The 12,501-nt window shown below is 38.5% G+C and overlaps 1 protein-coding gene across 2 annotated transcripts in view; it reads left to right on the forward strand.

Annotated features, from left to right (window-relative positions):
• Window positions 1-12,162, forward strand: part of METTL25 (methyltransferase like 25) — a 141,540-nt gene extending 129,378 nt beyond the window's left edge. Inside the window, exon 13 of one of the 2 annotated variants that reach the window (XM_036866171.1) lies at window positions 11,961-12,162. The gene's annotated coding sequence lies outside the window, so the exon portion shown is untranslated. Of the gene's footprint in view, window positions 1-7,715; window positions 7,846-11,960 lie in introns of those variants that run through there. The other variant, XM_036866173.1, reaches the window with a different exon arrangement.
• The last annotated feature ends 339 nt before the right edge of the window (window positions 12,163-12,501 follow it).

The following is a 12,501-nucleotide window of genomic DNA, read 5'->3' on the forward strand; positions in this document are numbered from 1 at the left end:
GAAACTGGGACGGTGAGTCTGTCCGCAGGTGTCCCTCCCATTTGTACCATGGTATCTAAGCACGCTCTCAGGTACCACTCACTAGTCCAGGAGGGAAGGAACTGGCTGAAGCCAAGGATGCACACTGAGAGCGCTCTTGGGTGGAAGAGGCGCTGAGGAAGGCACGAGAAGTGGGGAGGGGCCCTTCCGGAAGGGCTGCGTCAGCCAAGGGCTTTGCACCTAATAGCTTCTGTGGGGGGAAGAGGGAGCCTGAGAGAAAGCACTTTCGCCTGACGGGATAAAATAGTAAATGCAAGCTGAATATTCTCATCAAGAGTGGGAAGCCGCTTGACTTCTGCATGGTGAGAAGGATTGTCTTCCCAGACACATCCGGGGGAGTTGGAAGGCAGGCCATGCACATTTCCCCCCTTGGCCATTCCTCTGCCCCAAGGCTGCAGGCAGAGGTAAGTTTCATGCTTGCACAGGTTTCCTCTGTGTGAGTCTCTTCCCATTCTGGTTCATGCTTGCTTGTTCTCTAGGTTTCCTCATATGTGTCAATTCCTGTGGGAAGCAGTGGCTGATATTCTGCCCACACCTCCACCGCCACCCAGGTGAGGCGTAAGAACATCACTAGGTGGCTGCATGTGGAGAGCACGTGGACAGTACGTTGCCAGGCCTACTTCCTTATCTGCCTGCAATTCTGGGCCGAAATGACTCAAAGGCAGGAACCATGAGAAACACCACTGAATCTCCAGATTCTGACATGGAGCATTGTTCAGTCTCACATGTTTAATTAAGGTTTATTGAACCTTTATAATATATAATATGTTATATATCATAATTATATTATATATGGTATAAGGTGAAATAACCCAAAGCTTGTAATATTGCAGTATTCTAAACTGAAGCATAAAAGACACTCTGAATGGACCTCTCAGGCTGGAAGACAGCCTAAGCAGTAAATCTATGAAATGGGAATACAGAGGGCAGAGCTAAACCATTTCTGTGCCAGAGACCCCTTGGGCCCCTTCTCAAGCAATGTTTTTTAACATATAGTAAAATACATAATTTGACAAAGGAAGCCAATCATATAGAGATAGTTAACAACAGAGCTTTTAAAAATGATAATTTAGTAATATGTGTGTTTATTACTCATTAAATAACAAGATCAAGTAGCAGTTCTAAAAACTACTATGGGGACTTCCCTGGTTGTCCAGTGGTTAAGAATCTGCCTTCCAATGCAGGGGACGTGGGTTCGATCCCTGGTCAGGGAACTAAGATTCCACGTGCCACAGGGCAACTAAGCCCGCATGCCACAACTAGAGAGCCTATGTGCCGTAACTACAGAGCCCACATGCTCTGGAGCCCACTTAGTCACCACAACTAGAGAGAAGCCCGCGCGCCGGAACGAAGAGCCTGCGTGCTATAATGAACGATCCCGTGTGCCGCAACTAAGACCCGACACAGCCAAAAACAAACAAATAAATAATTTAAAATAATTAAAACTACTATGATTTTGAAGTAACAATAAATGTGAGCAATATTTGAAGATATAGGCCACAGCTGTAATGTGACATGAAAATATCTGCACCTTCTATTGGCAAGAGTTTCAGGTACTGCCAGTCATACTGAGGTTTGTTGTCCACGTTTATAATAGAAGGAAACACTGAATTTCGATCAGAGGTTAGTGAAAATAAAGAAATAGGTTTTCTCCAAGATCCATGATCATGGATGCCCTGAATTCTATCTGTGGATCCCCTGGGTTCAGTATACCTTCTACCTGTAGAACACAGGAAAACAGACCACTTAAAATAACAACTATGAATAGCGATTCTTCCATATTTAGAGGAATGATATCTGCCCAAATCAGTGTAAGCCTCTACCTACACTATATGATAAACAACTATTTCAGGAGTACTTAGGTTTATGAAGGATATCAGTATTCCTTTATATATTTAAAATGTAAAATTTTATAAGGCTTACTATAAAATTATAGTAATCAAGAGTGTGGTATTTGTTTAAAGACAGTTAAATAGGTGAATGGAACAAACTAATGAGTTAAGAAATAGGCCCACATATATATAAGCAGTTGATTTTTGACAGAGGTGTCAAAGCTATTCAAGGGGAAAAACACTCATTTCAACAAGTGGTGCTAACAAATAATTAAGTATCAAAATGAAAAAAAAAAAAAAAACTCAACCCTTACCACGTATCACATACAAAAGGTTACTTGAAATGGATTTTAGATCTAAATGTAAGAGAAAACTAAAAACCTTCTAGAATAGAATGTAGGAGAAAATATTTTGGTTAAGGAAAGGTTCCTTAGGACACAGAAAACCATAAACCATAAGCAAAAAATCTGACAAATTGGTCTTCATCAAATTTAAAATGTCTGCTCTTGAAAAGATTCTTAAGAAAATGAAGGGCTTCCCTGGTGGCACAGTGGTTAAGAATCCGCCTGCCAATGCAGGAGACACAGGTTCGAGCCCTGGCCCGGGAAGATCCCACATGCCGTGGAGCAATTAAGCCCATGTGCCACAACTACTGAGCCTGCACTCTAGAGCCCACGAGCCACAACTACTGAGCCCACGTGCCACAACTACTGAAGCCCGTGTGCCTAGAGCCCGTGCTCCACAACAAGAGAAGCCACTGCAATGAGAAGCCCGCGCACTGCAAGGAAGAGTAGCCCCCACTCGCCGCAACTAGAGAAAGCCCGCATGCACCAACGAAGACCCAACACAGCCAAAAATAAATAAATAAATTAATTAATTAATTAAAAAAAAAAAAAAAAAGAAAAGCAGGACACAGATTGGTAAGAAATATTTGCAAAGCACGTTCCTGATAAAGAGCTTATCGGCAGAGTACATAAATAGTAAAACAAAAACTCAGCAAAAAGAGAGGCAAAAGATTTGCACAAATATTTCACCAAAGAAGATATGCATACAGCAATGAACACATGTAAAACTATTCAACATCATTAATCAACAGGAAAAGATGAATTAAAAGGAGATAATCACTACACATCCATTAAAATGGCTAAAATTAAAAGGATTGATAATACTAACTGTTGGAGACAATGTAGAACAACCCGAGCTTTAAAGATTGCTGATGGGGATGCAAATGATACGGTTATTTTGGAGAACAATTTGGCAGATTTTTATAAAGTTAAACATACCATATGACCCAACAATTCCATAGATGTTTTCCTAGGAGAAATGAAAACAGAGGTCCATACAGCAAATGTTAATTGTTGCTTTATCCATAGTAGTCAAAAATCCATCAACAGCAGAATAGATAAAAATATTGTGGTACATTCATACAATGGAATATTTCTCAGCAACAGCTAGCAATGAACTACTGATACCAGCAACAACATGGATGAATTTCAAAAGCATTACAGTAAATGGCTAAGCAAAATAAGCTAGACACCTGCTGTACATGCTGTATTTATATGTCATTTATACAACATTCTAGAAAAGTCAAAACTGTAGAAACAGAAAACAGCTCAGTCACTGGTTGCCACTGGGCTGTGGGTGAAGGGAGGAATTGCCTACAAAGGGGCATAAGGGAACTTCGTGGGGTGATGAAAATGTCCCATATGTTAATTTGGGTGGTGAACACACAACTTGCGTGTGTGTCAAAATTTATTAAACTGCACTTTAAAAGGGTGAATATTATTGCATGTGACTTGTATCTCAGTAAAACCCGACTTTTAAAAAATTCTAAAGTTTTATCAAAGAAATGATAAATGATATTTTGTTACTAGAGCTAAATTGTCATGTTAAAGAATTCAAAATCAGGATTTTCCACCCAAAATGAAAGGCATTTGTCTATACTCTAAATACAGAGAGAAACAGATGTATTGGCTCAGTATCTTGTTGGTTTTGTATGCCATTTGGAAATTGGATTGTTTTGACAAATTACTTTCTAGCCAGGAAAAGCATTAAGGGATTATTTGTCCACTGTGATTTCAGATTTTTCCCTAATAATAAAATCATTTGAAATAAGAGGGCAGCCAAAGTAGTTTTACTCAGGGAGATATTTTTTCATACATAGACATGTCAGAAACAGCATAAGCAAGAAAAGGAGATTACTCCAATTTTTAATTATTTTAACTTCAAGTGTTATAAATAACAGCAGCAAACAATTTCAATGCTAAATAGCACATAATTCAGATTTCCTTTTAAGAGCTTCTCAACATAAAGACATGAAATCATTTATTAATGTGGGTGTTGTAAACTTCACGTTGCAATTTGAATCGTTACTTCTCAATCCACTTTTTTATAAATTTATTTATTTTATTTATTTTACTTTTGGCTCTGTTGGGTCTTCATTGCTGCAGGCAGGCTTTCTCTAGTTGCGGCAGACGGGGGCTACTCTTCATTGCAGTGCACGTGCTTCTCATTGCGGTGGCTTCTCGTTGCGGAGCACAGGCTTTAGGCACATGGACTTCAGTTGTTGCAGCACACGGGCTCATTAGTTGTGGCTCACGAGCTCTGGAGCGCAGGCTCAGTAGTTGTGGCGCACGGACTTAGTTGCTCCACGGCATGTGGGATCTTCCCAGACCAGGGAGCGAACCTGTGTCCGCTGCATTGGCAGGCAGATTCTTAACCATTGTGCCACCAGGGAAGCCCTCAATCCACCTTAATACCTACTTTAATGCTATTTGAGGATACCATCAGATTATATCATTGTTTTTACTTGTTTATGGGCTCTAATGTCTTCCTACTGTTCTATAGAACATTTTGCTTTCATAGAATTCTATGTATTTCAAGAATTTCTTTGCAGATAAGTGGTGTGTCCTTCAATAAAGCAAAGAAAAACTTTAAAATCTTCATTAAAGCAATATTCTTCATTTATTTGTTCCTAGAACATTAACATTATCTTCCTTATCTAAAAGAGCTCTTTTCTCAACCACAGTTCATAGGATGAAGAACCACCACTTATTTTAAATGAGCTTCTGTGTAACTATCAAATTAAATGAATTAATTTTTACCTTTGTGCTTTTTAAAAGTATTGTCATAACATTGGTTTTAATGAACTAGCGGTAGATAATTTAGTTTATTTTTATATTCTATTTTTTTAATATTTATTTATTTATTTTATTTATTTATTTATTTATTTATTTATTTATTTATTTATGGCTGTGTTGGGTCTTCGTTTCTGTGCGAGGGCTTTCTCTAGTTGTGGCAGGCGGGGGCCGCTCATCATCGCGGTGCGCGGGCCTCTCACCATCGCAGCCTCTTTTGTTGCAGAGCACAGGCTTCAGACGTGCAGGCTCAGTAGTTGTGGCGCACGGGCTTAGTTGCTCCGCGGCATGTGGGATCTTCCCAGACCAGGGCTCGAACCCGTGTCCCCTGCATTAGCAGGCAGATTCTCAACCACTGTGCCACCAGGGAAGCCCCGATATATTCTATTTTTTTTTGCCAGAAAGACTAACTAAACTGCTAGATTAGTGCATATTTTTGTATTTTTCTGCAGATATACTTGATCTCTGAGTAATTATTTGCTGTATTCACATGAGGTTTATTCTTTTGTATCTCTAGGTCTGCTGCCATCTAACACACTAGCTGCTAGCCACGTGGGATTATTTAAATTAGTTAAAATGAAATGAAATAAAATAAAAAGTTCAGTTCCGTGCTCACATCAGGCAAATTTCATGTGCTCACCGGCCACGTGTGGTTCGTGGCTATCCTATGGAACAGTTCTAGTGAACAGTGCTGGTCCAGATCAGGGTCAGAAAACTTTCTTCTTGTAGGGCCGGATAGCAAATATTGTAGAGTTTATGTGCCAACAGGCAAAACTGAGGTTACTGTTTAGGCACTTATATAACCATTTGAAAAGTAGATTTATTTAAAAATGGAAAAAACCTTCTTAACTTGCAGGCGGTGAAAAGCAGGCAGTGGGCTGGAGTTGAGCCATAGTTTGCCCAGCGCTGGTGCCAGTCATTCGGTCCTTTATCCATTAAGAACATCTTTTTTGAACAGATCTATGTTTTAAGCGCTGGACTAAATATTAAGTTTAGCATAGCGAACAAGAAACATAGTCTCAGCTCTCGTGGAGTCCAGAACGTAACAGGAAAGGCACTACAATGAAAATTACACAATTAATTAGTCAATTATTATAATTTAACAAATAAAATGAAGGAGCTAAACAGGATTTTATGAAAGGAAGTAACAGGGGAACCTAAGCTCTTGTAAAAGATTGAGCTGATTCTAAAAATTATCTGCAACTAACATTATATTTTTAATGTATAGCAACTATTTAGACTTTCCAGCTGACCCATGTGAAGAAAGCACATGTAAAAATTAATAAATCTAGATAATATTTCTAAGTGGGCTGATGTTCAAATATATTAATTCTTATATACCATCTGTTTTATATGTGAATGATAGAAATTATATTTGCTAATATCACATTTACTGATGTTTGGTATTTTATTTTCCTCTACTAGCATCTTTTATTAGAATAAAAGTGTATAAATTAAATGCTTCCTTGTAACTAGAAAAACTTGCCACGGACTAACTCCCCAAAGGGCCCCAATTTTCTATTAATTCTTTATATCAAAATTCAAATTGAACACGTTATTAAAGAAAACAGTGTGATGCATATAAACCTAGGCTACTTTGACAGATTTTTTTTAGAACATATGACTTCTTTTCATTTATGAGAACTCAGTATACATAATCAGCACAACAAAACAAAATAAAAATATACACTATACTGTCTTCCCATATATTGGCAGTGTTTTTCAAGATTATATTTGATTTTCTGAGGCCTTTATGGCACTTTGCAGTTCTTTTAAATGTGGGCTTTTTTATGGTGGTGTCAAGAGCTTGCTGTAAATCTAAATATTTAATCACTGAGCACGTGAGAGAGAGTTGAGTGAGCAGAAGCCATTCTAAATTGTGCACACACCTTGAATGACAAATAGGCCAAATTGAAATTGTTTATAGATTAAATCATGTGCCTTATATCTGCTTTGTTTCAATAAATAAACCCCAGACTTAAATGCAGCTGATTATACATCAAGATGAGGACAAAATAAAGGGGATAAAATATTTCCTAAGGTCATGACATAGAGTTTTAATTCTTCAATTTCACTAAAATTAACAGATCCTGCTGACTCAGGTTTAAGCTGTTCTTTTATGATGACAAATGATGTACAGCAAGAAACTAGAATTTGACCTTCCCTTCGCAGCTTCTTAGAACAATGCACATTAGAATACCAAGAATAGTGGGGTTTAAAAACAAATTTAAAAATCGTGACTGAATCCATCAAGAAAAGATTCCATATGTGACTCACTAGCTGCAGCGCTGCTTTTCTCTCACCTTTGCACAATTTCAGCACAGAGCTGCTCTGTTATTCTGTAATGCACTTCATGCAAAAATTAAGGATTCTGGCTCCCTCAAGGCAAATGTCCTCAACTCATGTTTACTGAGTGAGAAAAAGAGTCATATCTATTTAACTCAGAGTGTTGAAGGCCTAGCACAGAAATCAGGTCTTAATGTCATCGGGGATGGAGTCAAATTGACAACTGGCACACATTTTCCTCGTGAACCATGGAACTTCTAGGCACCCAATGGTAAATCTGTAGATGAGCTCAGCCTATGCTTCCATCTGAGGTTCCTTCAGTCTCCAGGAAGGAGCTTCGCTCTGGTTCACTACACAACACCATCACCGCTGAACCCGGTGCCCTTCTGCTGCTTCCCATTTGCTCGAACTTTTGACACAGGAATTGGTGCTGGTGCAGAGGTGGACGGGCGTCATAATCGGCTGCTGGAGTCATAGGAGGTGATGAAGTAGGAGGAATCGGCCATCTCAGATCTGCTCTACCCTTCATTTCTGTATAGAATCTGTGTCAGCTGGATCCCAATGTCCCAATCCTGACTCTTGAGATCTCAACCATATCAAAACGTCTTTTGGCACAATTCAGGTTCTCTACTTGGCATTTCAAATGTTCCACTGTTATCATCTCTGTCTGAGACCCTTCATGTTTCCCTTTGATTCCTCTAGCCCCAGAAGAAAGCCAAAAGATTTGCTAGGATCTCTTTTCCCCCAGTAGAAGCTCTCTGGCTCAGCCAAGATCAATCCTCAGACCTTAAAGAAAATGATGGCCAACAACTGCCAGCTTATTTCAGGAAGTGATTGTCCTCTTTCTGGAATTTTTGTTTATGCCGTTTCCTTACTTTCTGATATCTTTTAAAATATGTGCTTTTTTTGGTAGTCTATTTGCCCTTTTTTTGGTGGTTGCGGTAAAAGTGTTGGCCTGCTATGACCTACTACATCCTGCCCAAAAGCAGACCTCTTCAAGTTATTTTTACCATGCTGGTATATATCTACTCCACCTCATTAACACATCTGTTCTGTACAGCAAAAGGGAAACCTGTGACAATGTAGCTTCTTTGGTGAAGGGATAGAAATTGAGTATAAAAGTGTGCTTTATAGAGTCTGGAAACAAACTATAATCCTTTTCATTGGTATATATTTTTAAAGATACAACCAAGAGACATAAAACTGTTAAAAAAAAATCAAAAACACACAAAAGAGCCAAAGTTGGACATAGTCCAATTACGACGACCTATCTTTTTTAACACAGGAACTCCTAATGTCTATATAAATATAATTAATATATTGTATTAATATATTTTATTATATATATTTTTATTAATACAATGTTTAGGAACTCACTTCCCACACTCATTTCTGTCCTTTCACACTTTGGGTAGCAGACTGTCAACTGAGGAAAAGATGGAAGTATGTTACCTGTGTTCACACATCCCCACCTGTTCCCTGACATATATATACACCACCCACACGTGCATACACAGATGGCACTAATGGCAAGTAAATTTTATCAGCCTACGCTATTCTGTTGTTTGCTTTAAGGGCACAGATTAATACTCTTACCAGTTTTGTGTTTTTTTTTTTTCAAGTAAGCTTTTTATTTTGGAATAATTTTAGGTTTACAGAAAAGTTGCAAAAATGAAGTTCCCATATACCTCTCACCCAGTTTCCACTAATGTTAACATCTTACATTCAGACCATGCATTTGTCAAAACTAAGAAGCCAACATTGGTACATTAGTATTAACTCCAGACTTTCTTCAGATTTCAGTAGTTTTCCGCTAATGTCTTTTTGTTTCATGATCTAATCCAAGATACCATATTGTGTTAAATGTTTTGTGATTTTTTTTTCAATTGATGTTTTGTAAAGTTTCATATTTTCTTAATTCAGTGTCCTGTTTGTGCTTCTATATAATCCGTTAGTTTTCATTTGGGAATTGTTTTTGAGTGCCAAAGTGTCATGTTTTTCATACTCCAAACTCCTAGGTAGGCCTCTGAAGGCAATTTGTCCTTTATTTATGACACTATATATTAAAGTAACTGAAAATATTCAAAATAATGCTTACTTTGTGCAGAGTCCATGAACTCCAACTGGAACACATAAACGTCAAAGTTGAGCAATAAATTTTGATTGATTTTGAAATTCCATTTAAGGCACTGTTTTTCTGTATAGAATCTCACGGAAAATATTTTAAAATATTGTTTTATAAAAAATTGTTTCCTATGGGATCTGAAAGTTCTTTAGGTAGATTTTTCATAGAATGTCTAAACGATTTAAATATGATTTCAGATTGTCAGAGTGACGGATGTTTTTAAATTATTTTATTAACAGTGATTTATCACTCAAGTTTACAGTACTCCGAACATTATTTTTTTTGCTTCAACTGAACAACTGGCATTTTTCTGTTTTGTTCTTTTCCTTGTTGTGTACTCTACTCTGGAGCACTTTCAAATTTCAAAAAAGAGCTTTTATTTGGGGGCCATCAGTGAATGGGCATGAGCCATTATATTCAATGAAATAAGCATTGTGTGACTGAAGAATAACTAAGGGGATGGATCATGGTTCCATTAAAAGCACCAAGATACTCCTGGAAAAGCTATGAAAATATGCTCTTCCATTAAGGAAAAGCACTTATCAATGCTGCCAGCCCTGGTAAAGATTGTCTACTAATATAAAGCAGACATTTCTTGTAACATACATAAGGAGGGCATTAGGCTTGATCACAGCATAAGTATCTGACAGGTAGGACTCGGACATCTGAAGGTAACTTTGTAGCTCTCATCAACTACAGTTGACTGCAAAACTTGGCACCAGTTCAAGGGGGCAGCCATGCTCTGATTAAAGGTCTGGGCCTACAGATCCGTTTGGAAAGGTTTGGCATTAAGATGATTTATCCTAAAGAGAAAATTACTAAAGCATGGGTCCCACACGGGTGACTTGAAATCTTATTTTGTTTGGCCCAGACAGTGTGTTTTCTTTGTTTGTTTTTAATATTTGAATTAATGGCTGAACTCTTAAATGTTGGGAGATCACACTACCAAAATCTGGATTGCCCTCATTTCTACATGTCAGGAAGAAGCTAGAGGTGACTAGCAGGCCCTTTCTTGATGGGGCGCTTCCTCTCCAGCCACACACGGTCCTCACCACACGTGATTGTTTCCTTGCCCTTCAACTGCCAGTTACCATCACTCCTCACACAGCTGTTTTCCTGTGATGAAAAGGCTCTGTTTGCACGGTGCTCTTCAAAGTAGGAAAAACAGCTGTGTTTGAGACGGCAGTGCTCCTCATTCAGTGACCTCCCAACCGGCCCTGAGGATATTTGACCTTGTGACCCTGGGTAAAAAGGTGAGGTCATGTTCACCAGAGGGTAGCCTCCCACTACCCTGACTTTCAAATTGGAATTGAGATATGAGTCCAAACATGGTGATTTTTACCTTTAAATGACTTTCACCTTATCGCCTGCAGTAATGGCTTAGTGGTTTTATGCCCAGACACTGCAGCTAGACTACCTCGGTTCAAATTCCCACTCTGCTACTTATGATAACGTACGCTTAGGCCAGTTACTTAACCTTTCCATTCCTCAGTTTCCTCAACTGTAGAAGGAGGATAAAGATAGCACCTACATCACAGAGTTGTTGCAAGGATTCCATGAGCCAGCGTGTGGGAGCACTGGAACCAGAGCCCAGTGCGTGTAAGGTGGCGTGAAGTGGTTAGCTGGTGCAGTTGTACTCACTTTCTGACTGTGCTAATGTGTAATTTATTCTACATGGCTCACATTGCCTCCTAAGCTATAACTCCTCCTGGTGTCTGATCTCCACCCATACTCTGCACCTCCAGGGGTCTGTGCCAGCTCTAGGGTTTGGCGGTGCATTTGCATTTGGAAGGAGGTAAATAAGACAGTGAATAAAATACATTCAGAAAGGATAGGGACCTCAGAGACCATCTAGTCCAAGGGCTGGCAGACTTCTCCTATAGAGGGCCAGATTGTAAATATTTTGGCTCTGTGGCCAGATGGTTTCTGTGGCAACTACTCAACTCTGCTGTTGTAGCCCAAAAACCGCCATAGGTACAGGATGTATGGGTGTGGCTGTGTTCCAGTAACACTTTATTTATGGACACTGAAATTTGAATTGCATTTAATTTTCACGTTGCATGAAATATTCTTCTTCTTTTGATTGTTTTTCAACCATTTAAAAATGTAAAAACCATTCTTAGCTCACAGGCCATCAAAAACAGGTGGAAGGCTGAATTTGGCTGACCCCCAATCTAGTCCCAAGCTTACAAACTCCAAGGCTTTCACCTGGGAATTCCACCTGGGAATTTTTGGTTGAAATGTGAAGCTACCGGGGCCCCACTCCAAACCCACTAAATAAAAATCTCCAGGTGGTGGGCAGTGGAATCTTCACTGTGAACATGTGTGTGATACCCACCAGTGTGCCTCTAGGAACCATACTTTGAGAAACTACCCAAGGCCTTCCAATGAGTATGGAGACTTCATGGCCCTCTTCATAGATCTAGAAATGATTTACAGAGGTTGAATACAACACGCACCACATTGCAAAAGTGAATGGGATCACTTGTGACCTAAATTATTTAAATGTATTCCTTACATTCTTTTATTTTTTTTTTTCAGAGTCCTCTGTTCACAAAGGTCATTATTTCCTTTTACTGTGTTGGAAGGATGTGGTATCATCTTGAAATTACCCTAAAATCACTGCACATTAGAGAAATCTCATTTTGTGTTTTTTGTCAATGTAAGAACATGTGCATGTTTATTGACATCCTTTGTGGTGACAAAAAAAAAAATCTGAAAAAAATTTAAATGGTCTAGTGAATAAAATCTGGTGATGCTTACTTGAAATTTTATGCCACTGTGTAAAGAATGTGTTTGAGCTACATGTACTGCCCTGGAGGAGGGATGTTAATCACATACAAAAAAAAAAAAAAAAAAGCAAGAGACAGTAATGTGTACAATATGATTCCACTTTCATTAAAAAAGGAAATACACTGAAGACACTGGTTACCTCAGACAGATAAGAATAGAGGGGGAAATGGAGGATGAAAGACACAACTTTTTCTTTAAACATATCTTTATTGTTTGACTTTTTGTAGGAATACTTTTAAAATAGAAAAAATTTTAAGTGAAAATTGGAAACAAAATTTTGAATAACCTT

The sequence above is a fragment of the Balaenoptera musculus genome, chromosome 10, assembly GCF_009873245.2.
Source record: "Balaenoptera musculus isolate JJ_BM4_2016_0621 chromosome 10, mBalMus1.pri.v3, whole genome shotgun sequence".
Taxonomy (NCBI): domain Eukaryota; kingdom Metazoa; phylum Chordata; class Mammalia; order Artiodactyla; family Balaenopteridae; genus Balaenoptera; species Balaenoptera musculus.